This window comes from Thamnophis elegans, chromosome 10 (genome assembly GCF_009769535.1).
Source record: "Thamnophis elegans isolate rThaEle1 chromosome 10, rThaEle1.pri, whole genome shotgun sequence".
Lineage (NCBI taxonomy): Eukaryota > Metazoa > Chordata > Lepidosauria > Squamata > Colubridae > Thamnophis > Thamnophis elegans.
Genome location: NC_045550.1, coordinates 44,461,913 through 44,471,428, shown reverse-complemented (window position 1 = coordinate 44,471,428; position 9,516 = coordinate 44,461,913).

Genomic DNA, 9,516 nt, shown 5'->3' with positions numbered 1-9,516 from the left:
ATTGGATTACAAAATGATTTTTTTATTAAGGTTAAAATAGGCGTGTTAAAATTTCTGATAACTCTTAATAGACTTTTGCTGATTAAAATTAAATTATGTATTTTTACTTCTTTAATAATGGATTAGATATTGGAAGAAGAGGGATTTTAATTGAAATACTAGAGAAGATGTTAAGTTACTGAAATTGTTTATACTTGCCTAGAGGGAGAGGGGAATCATCTTTTTTTTTCTTTTTTCAATCACTTTGCATTTTTTTCTTTTTTTATATATTTTCCTTAGTTTGTATTAGTCTTTTATCTTTGTGTTTGCAAACATCAATAAAATTATTGTAAAAATAATAAAATAATGTGTGAACTCCACTCATATATTCAGGTTTATGGTTCAATATAGGCAGTTGGGGTATTGATTAAACCACCGTTATCCATAAATAGGCACATCATACAAATACAGTATAACCAATGTGGTTTGGTAAAGAAATATTGGTGCATTTTGGCCAAAGATATAAACTCACATTTTATCAGAGTAAATCAATAGTACAATTGTGTTATGAAGCTGATGAAATTCTTATGGTCATTCCTCAAGTTTTCATGGTTTATTATAGCCTTGCAAATACCCCTCCCCCAAATATTATCTTTACTCATATAAATGCCAAAGGAGTGACTCTTTATAAAATTAGACTAATAAAAATGTTATGTCTCCCCAACCTGGCAATATGGAAATAGCATTATGTCAAGGTGACCTTCTTTCAGCTGCTTACTAATGGTTCTGTCAGAACATTTTGAGGACTTTTCAGTACTCAGATAAAAGCCGATCTGAGTTTTGTTATGGCTTCAGACTAAAAATGCCAGGAAATCTAAGGGAATATCAAGATGAGAATTCTAGAAAGTTATTAGCTGAAATAAATGGAATTCAAAATAAAAACATTTTGGGGTTGGGAGGTCGTAGGACAGCTGCAGAAAACATAAATGCTGGCTTTAAAGATGCAAATTCCATTTTGTGGTTTTGGGAAGGATTATCCTGCTCAAAATATAAAAACCTACATATTGCTTCAGAGTAGTATTGGGATTATTTCTTTCTTTCTTTACAGTTCCTTGGGATTCCTGCAGGAACATCTGTCATTCTTCGTAAACGTCATTCAAAAATCTCTAAAGCCAGGGGTACTATCCAGGGTCCTGAACCTTTCCCTTTCCAATTACAAACCATTTTTTTAGATTTTTTTTTATCCCAAGTTTTTTATTTTTCTAAGTAATTCAAAGAGGTGAACATGTCTAACAATCCTTCCTCCTCTTATTTTACACACAACAACTCTGTGGGTGAGTTGGGCTGAGAGATCGACCCAAAGTTACCTTTTATGCCTAAAACAGGACTCAAATACACAATCACCTGGCATCTACGTTGGTGTCTTAGCTACCAATCCAAACTGGCTGTATTGTTCCCACTTTCCTGATCTATCACCACAAAAACATGGAAATGAAGCTATTGTGTTAAAATGAGGTAGAAAGTCCATGATTCTGCCAAATTAGTAGATATTGGACTTTTTAATGAGTGAATTAAAAGCGCTTCTTTCTATTTTAATCATTCAAGTGCTGTCAACTTCCTGGGACTAAACAGTACAGAAAAATACAATCGATACTGTGATGAAGTTGTATTTTAGAGAATCTTGTCACACATTATTGTCCCATCTCATTAGGCATATTACCAAATCAGAAGCACTATACTGATAGCAGAGCCTTAAAAAAAAGCTGACGGAAGTTCATTTTCTACCGACGACTGATTTCCCAGAAGATAAATTGCTTTATAATGACATCACATGTTTAAAATGTATAGGGCTGAAATAGGACCTAGAATAAAAAATAGTGGAAGTATCATTCTTTCCTTTTTGAAATACATTTTCTTTCCCTCTTTTTTCTACTACAAGTCAAGATAAAATATGTTGCTTTAGCAAGAGACTAGAAGTGTTTCTTTCAAATACTTTTTACCAAGTGCCACAAAAAATAGCTATCATAACACATGTAGTCATATAGCATGACTAGAGTTGATTGCAGATATCTTCAAATCATATGTCCTGAAATTACCATTGGTTTATCTGTGAGTAGCAGAAATCCCTAGGAAGTTAGCTGAGTTATTAATTTTCCTACAATGCTTCAAATAGTTGACACAGCAACTATTCATGAAATTTGAAAAATCATGGCTTGTTTGCAGGCAAGCATTTCCTGGGAAGCAATGAACTAAGTCATTAGTTTGAGACTGCTAGAATTTTGAGCTTGCTCTGACTAGAGACAATTTTATCAGATTGTGTTGCCAAACCTTTTTTCATTTTACAACTGAAATTAAATTCATTTCTGCACTCTTGTAGAACATGTAGGCATGTTCTAGAAAGAGGAAGTAATTAAGAAATGTAATTGATCAATAATAGTAAACAATACTATTTACCAATTACTATATTGCTCAATATAGGTCTGAAAGGTGAGAAAAGTATTGACATTTCCACAGAAACAAAGGGGAGGGTGAAAACTCCACACATGGCCAGACAGAATCCAAGTGAACATTAAAGATTGGTGGCATTTTATGATGAAAATGCAGGTGTAGCTTTTAGTAGAATAGAGATAGAGAATTTTGGTCCCTTCCTTGGACATCAATTTGCAAGTAAGAAAAGCAAAATCAATGGAGTAGATGAGAAAGAAGAAGAAAAGCTAAAAATGAAGAAAGTTTGAGTAATTGGTTGCAATGCCACAGTAAACAGCAAATAGAAATCTCTCTAGCAGGAAGCAGGCAAAGGGGTGTGAATATAAAACCAATATTTATATTATAGTCCATTTAATTTAAAGGGATGATTGTGTGCTTAGATATAGATTTCCATTATAAAAGTCTTAGTTTCAGATTATCAAGAAGAATGAATGTGTTTCTCTGAAAAAAATAATTCTTCTGATAATCTCAGAAGCTCTATTTAGTACTATTTATCTGCTATTTATACCTCTTCTATGGTTATTTATGGACTGCAGAGGCTTGGCAATAATTTACAGATCTCAAAGGAACTTAAAAGTTTAGCTATCACTCATAGGAAGCAGAAGACTCCCAGAAGCACCTTGCCAAGATTAGAATAACAGAGTTGGAACTTAGAAGGGACCTTGAAGGTCCTCTAGTCCAACCCCCTGTTTAGGCAGGAAACCCTACATCATTTCAGACAAATGGATATCCAACATCTTCTTTAAAACGTCCAGTATTGGAGCATTCACAATTTCTGGAGGCAAGTTGTTCCATTGATTAATTGTTCTAACTGTCAGGAAATTTCTCCTTACTTCTAAGTTTCTTCTCTCCTTGATTCATTTTCACCCATTGCTTCTTGTCCTATCAGGTGCCTTGGAGAATAGTTTGACTCCTCTTCTTTGTGGCAACCCCTGAGATATTGAAACACTGCTATCATATCACCACTTGTACTTCTTTAAACTAGACATACCCAGTTCCTGCAACTGTTCTACCTATGCTTTAGCCTCCTTCATATGTTTTAGAATTTTTATCACATACAAAAATGAAGCCTCTGCTTATAAGCCTCTGCTTATTGCACTGCTTATACACAGCAGTGCAAAGAAACCAGAGATTTGTGCAATTATTCGCCAGGGTTTAAACTCTAGGCTTCTTCTTCTTCTAGTCATTCTGAATTCACAGCTATTTACTGAATGGCTTGGTGGCTTTGAGCATTCCTTTCACAGCAGCTCTCACTAATCACTTCTGCTTTCAGCATGCCATTCAAATATAGGCTAACTTCATTTTAAAATCAACACCTAATCATGGTTTCAACCTGTGATTATCCCTGCCCAGAAACAGCAGCTGTTTTTCTTTCTTACAATAATTTTATTACACATGACAATTAAAAACATAAAAACCAATATATATATTTTTAAAAGGGATAAAATGAATAAAGAGGTTCAGAAAAGAAAAAAGAAAAAGAAAGAAATTAAGAAAGAATAAGAAAAAAGGTATATAAAGAAATGATTTTTCCCTTCATCACAAGCATAAATAATTTTAGTAATTTATCGCCTTCTCTGGGATTAAGTTAATTACGGTAAATGCACTCACCCCTTTCCACATCCATGCCTACAGCATAAACAGCTGCACTATACAATTTTAACAAATAGCATAAATATAAAACCTGCCCTTGCAGATGTTACACACATCTGCTCTCAAGTCCTGCAACCACTTTGCATTGGTGTTACATGTCTTCCATTTCTCCCAAATGTTCCTCAGGTACTATTCCATTTCTTGTGTTGGTTACTACAGTATATTGTTATCCTGAAGTTGGGAATACACCTTGGATAGTTCTATGAAGAACAAGGCATTTATCTTCTTGGTTTCTGCTTTCCTAAAGTATCTCCTAGCCACTGCTGTTTAAGTTTCAACTGCTTAAAATATAATCAGGTCCATGTATTTTTTCAGAAGCCAAGTCTTATCTTCATACCTTTCTATAACTCCAGCAGTTATTAACCTCTCTCTGAGTTGCCTTGACCTTAGCCCCTAATCTGATTTTCTGGAGAGGTATGAACTGCTTTTCTTCTTGATTGTGTGACTAAGCATGCCCACAATGACAGCAGCTGAAGTGTATACCAGTTTATTGGTTTAAGTTATTGTGGCAGTAGGGATTATTGTGAGGGTATCTGATGGTACTTCTTTACTGAGTCTTGGTAACTGGTCTTGTGCATTGATCATAGCTAGCTTATCTATGATCTTATGCAGTAGTGGGTTGCAGGCAGTACGCCCCAGTATGGGGATGCAGATGCTTGCCAGGAGCACCGGGTACCATTCCAGTATGGTGCTCCGGAGGGCCCACTCCCCCGCCCACTCCCTTTACCTGTATTTGAGCTCTTCGGCACTTCCATGCACGTGCATACATCATACAGCACCTGCGTGATGTTACGCCGAGCAGCTGGACCATCGCGGAAGCGTCGCAGGAGCTAAGGACGCATGCGTGCATGCTGCGTGCATTCATGTGGTGGATGCCAGGCACCATTGCACTGGTTGCACCAGGATCCAGAACCCACCACTGATCTTATGCATCCTATCAGCTGTTGTGCTCTGTAATGGTGGTAGTGATGTTCCAACTTCAATGGTTGACTGCACATCAAGTTGTTCTTCTTGAATATGGGATGTAATGTGTAGTAAATCTATCTCAAATTGTGAGAGCATCTACCTCTTCATTATGTTGAACCATTGAGTAACTAGTTGTTTCTCAGTTAGTGAAAGATATAGGTTTTCTCTCCTTCATAGTTGCCTCATACATTTCATATATCCCCTCTCATTAGGTCTGCTATTATAGTAGCCTTCCACCAATTTTGGGTTCTCTTGTCCATGATAAACTTGTTTCAGTAGCCCATTTATCATCAGATTGTCCTGCTTCCTAAACATCAGACGCAAATCTGGTTAATCAGTGTGTCATCCAATTATATAGCTCTCCTATTTTGAGTAAGCTGATGAAGCATTAGTAAGGTCAGTTAAATCTGAACCCCAGTCTCCCAAGTTGAAAGTAGCCTTCTAACCATACCTTATCAAACTGCATGTTACATATACATATTATGTATATGTATACAGTTGTGTGTGTGTGTGTATTCCCTTCTTACCCATATGTGTCAGTGTGTGTGTCCGTGTGTCCATGTGTGTGCTCCATTCTTTCCTGTAAATTTTCCATTTTCCTGTTTTATTTTCCATTTCATTTCGTACAGTCACATATATACTGTGCATAACTGGGGCCATATAACATTGAACAATAAATACAGCCATCCCTCTTGTCAACAATACCCCCCAAAATACAAACCCAATATACCCCTTCGACCCTCCATACACCCTTTCTTTCGCCCCCCTCCAACTTTCCTTCTTCTCTCCAACATTCCCCTCTACCCTACTTCCCCTCCCCTCTATCATTCCTCTCTCCCACTACACTGGAGTGTGTGCTCCATTCTTACCCTTATCCTGTATCTTCCTCAATTTCTGGTCTTTTATCAGGTTCTGTGCAGGATCTTACCTATTCCTAATACTGCAGTCCTCTGGACAGACAGCTCTGATTTTTGTCATTCCTGGGATCTGTTGGGGCCCCTCCCACTTAGGAGTGTTTCTACCACTACTTTGGTCTTTTCTCCGGTTTCTCATACTCCTTCCTGATTTTGCTATAAATTGCCACAGCTACATCTATCACCACTGCTGTTTTGGGGTACTTTATCTGGTTGATTGGCAGTAGCTATTTGTCTGTCTGGATCTGAATCAGGAAATGCCACAGGAATTTAGCCTCCTATTTCTCACAATCTTCTGTGGAATCTCCCATCGAGACTTAGGACATCCTAGTCCATATTCTGTACAGATCTTCCTACATATAATACCAGCTACTTGGTTGTGCCATTCTGTGTATATTGTTTCTAACTCCCACTATATGCAGCAGTGGTGGGTTGAAGGCAGTATGCCATAGTACGGGCATACCAGAGCCTGCCCAGAGCACTGGATACCATTCTGGTACGGTGCTCCAGAGAGCCCATCCACCCGCCCAACCTCCTTACCTGTCCTTTAAGCCTTTGGCACTTCCGCACACGGGCATAGCGCAAACGGCGCCTGCACAATGGTCCGCTGAGCAGCTGGAGCATCGCGGAGGCTTGTGGAGGCATCGCTGGTAGGTATGACGCATGTGTACACCCTGCGTGTGTGCGCACGTGCCGCATGCGTCCATGTGGGCGATGCCAGGCCCGTTCCAATCGTACCGGTGGAATGGGATCCAGAACCCACCACTGATATGCAGATACAAGCCAACATAGTGGAAGGGTATAAGATATACATATATACATATATACATATATACATATATACATATATACATATATACATATATACATATATACATATATACATATATACATATATACATATATACATATATACATATATACATATATACATATATACATATATACATATATACATATACATATACATATACATATACATATACATATACATATACATATACATATACATATACATATACATATACATATACATATACATATACATATACATATATATATATATATATATATATATATATATATATATAGAGAGAGAGAGAGAGAGAGAGAGAGAGAGAGAGTGAGTTCATGGGAAGCAATAGTGGATATCAGGCACAACAGTGAGAGCAAGAGTGGTCTGGGCAGCTCTACATTTGCGTATCTTTTCATCCAATTTATGAAGAAAATTTGCAGTAAGTTTATGAGCAAAAATTAAATTTGGCTGGTAAGAATAATTTCTCCTCTCCCAAGTTGGACTTTCCAAGTACTCCTGGATTTCTTTCCAAACAGACAGCAACAGCAAAACAGCTCACCAAGAATTATTTGCTCTCCAATTACTGCTCAGACCTGGGTTTGTAGCATGATTTAAAACAACTGTGATGTTTCATCTAGATCAGTGTTTCTCAACCTTGGCGACTTTAAGTCCTGTGGACGTCAACTCCAAGAATTCCCCAGCCAGTGCTGGCGGATTCTAGGAGTTGAAGTCCACAGGACTTAAAGCCGCCAAGGTTGAGAAACACTGATCTAGATGTTCAGAGAAGCCCTATTGCCACTTTATTTATTCTGAATTTATAGGCTTTGCTCGTGTAGTTTATTTCACCGCTCACCATAACAGTCCTGTCCTGTCCCATCCTGTCCTGACCTATTCATAGAAACTCATTAATCTCATTAAATTAAAATAGCATTGTGGCATTGCAGTGCAAGCTCCACCCTTTGGGGCCATGTGTATAATGTAATGACATATGTTCCAAAGAGACAGCCATAAAGCTGTTGATATCATTCTGACATCCCCTGCGGATACTGATTCTTATTTTATCCTTTCTGTACCAAAATATATTCCAGAAAAGAAACACACATCTTGTAGATAACCCAAAGCTAGAGACAAGTGCACACATTTCCAAGATATCTGAGGTCCTGCCCATGCTGTACCATTGGACAGAGTGGGCATACTCCAGATCCCATTACTCAAACATTGCCACCTGATGGGGCCCAGGAAGTAGGCACCTGCCTGGTGGAATAGCATCCCCAAAGAGTTCTGTATTGCCAAGATCATACCTTTAAAAAATCCTTGTGTTTTCCTTGGTTTCCTTGTGAAGTGGCTTCATGTGAATAAAGACTGCATTCGCACCTAGAGCTTGAAAGTAATACCATTACTGTTTTCCCAAACAAAGAGAAAGGTAATAAGAGTAAGTGTGCCTGGGGAGGTATTTGGCAAAATTCTCTCTGATAAGGTTGATGATGAAACAGAAGTTGTGGAGCTGAGTGCTACCCTGCATTGGGCAGGAATCTGCATCTACATTTTTGGGTTAGGTTACTTCATCTGGTACCGGATCACCAAGCAAATGATTAAATCATGGTATCAGATCCAGGCATATCATATTGTTTGAGAGTATATTTTACTCAGTGAAGATACAAAAAATGTTAACACTAAAAAAAAAAGATTAGACAGAAGATCTGATGCAACGGCTGCTTTGTTGCCTTTTAAAATACCGAACTAAATATGAAATATATTCACAGTTTCATAATTAAGCATCAGCTTCATATTAGTCACCAGTCACTTGTTTATCTATTTTTTCTATATGACTCATCTACTAGATAAATCTAAGAACTCAGATGTCACAATACATGTCTGTTCCTAGTTTTGGATTTTAAAATGTACAGTAACATATTTCTATCATCATCACCAACACCGCCATCACTATAATCTTACAAATAATGACCTAATGTGATCAAGTATTTAAATATCTTTCTTGAAACATCAAAAAAGATCTGACAGAAATGCCAGATATCTAAAGCTAATCTAAAAGCAGGGGAAAATAATCTGCTAGTGTTTGGAAGTGAGAAGTACAGCATTTTTCACAGTTTAACTTTATGTGTGATGTTAACATATATGTCACGTAGAAACGTATACATATATACATGTATAGCTGTTTATATGCTAGCTGCCAATAAGGGATATTTATAAAGACCACATTATCTTCAAGTTAAATTTCTCATTTCACAAATGTGACATTATCTTATAAAGAGAACTTTGTGAAACACAATTTTTACTGCTGGATTTCATGTTAGGGCACAATTTTGGTTTCATTTTATCCTGCCAAGCATTCTGCTACCAGCAAACTGAATAAAGCATTAACCCTCATATATGCTGCCGCCTGCCCAGTGGTATGAAAGTAATCTATCAATCTTCTTCACTGGATCCAATTTCCCTGAAATGAGTATGTAATTGCAGCCTGTTTTTATATAAATCTGTGTCTGGCATTAAACATTTATGCCATATATACAATGGGCAGAAAACACAGGGCTATGTACAACTCTAATGAAAGTTTAATTGCAATGCAACAGTATTAAGTTTACAGTAAGTGTAATGAGGAGACAGGAAAGGGGGCAAGGTCCTAGGGTATAAACCTAGGTTCAAACCATTTCTGATAGGTAATTATATAAAAGAGGCTACAGTATTTTTCTGTCTCGGGAA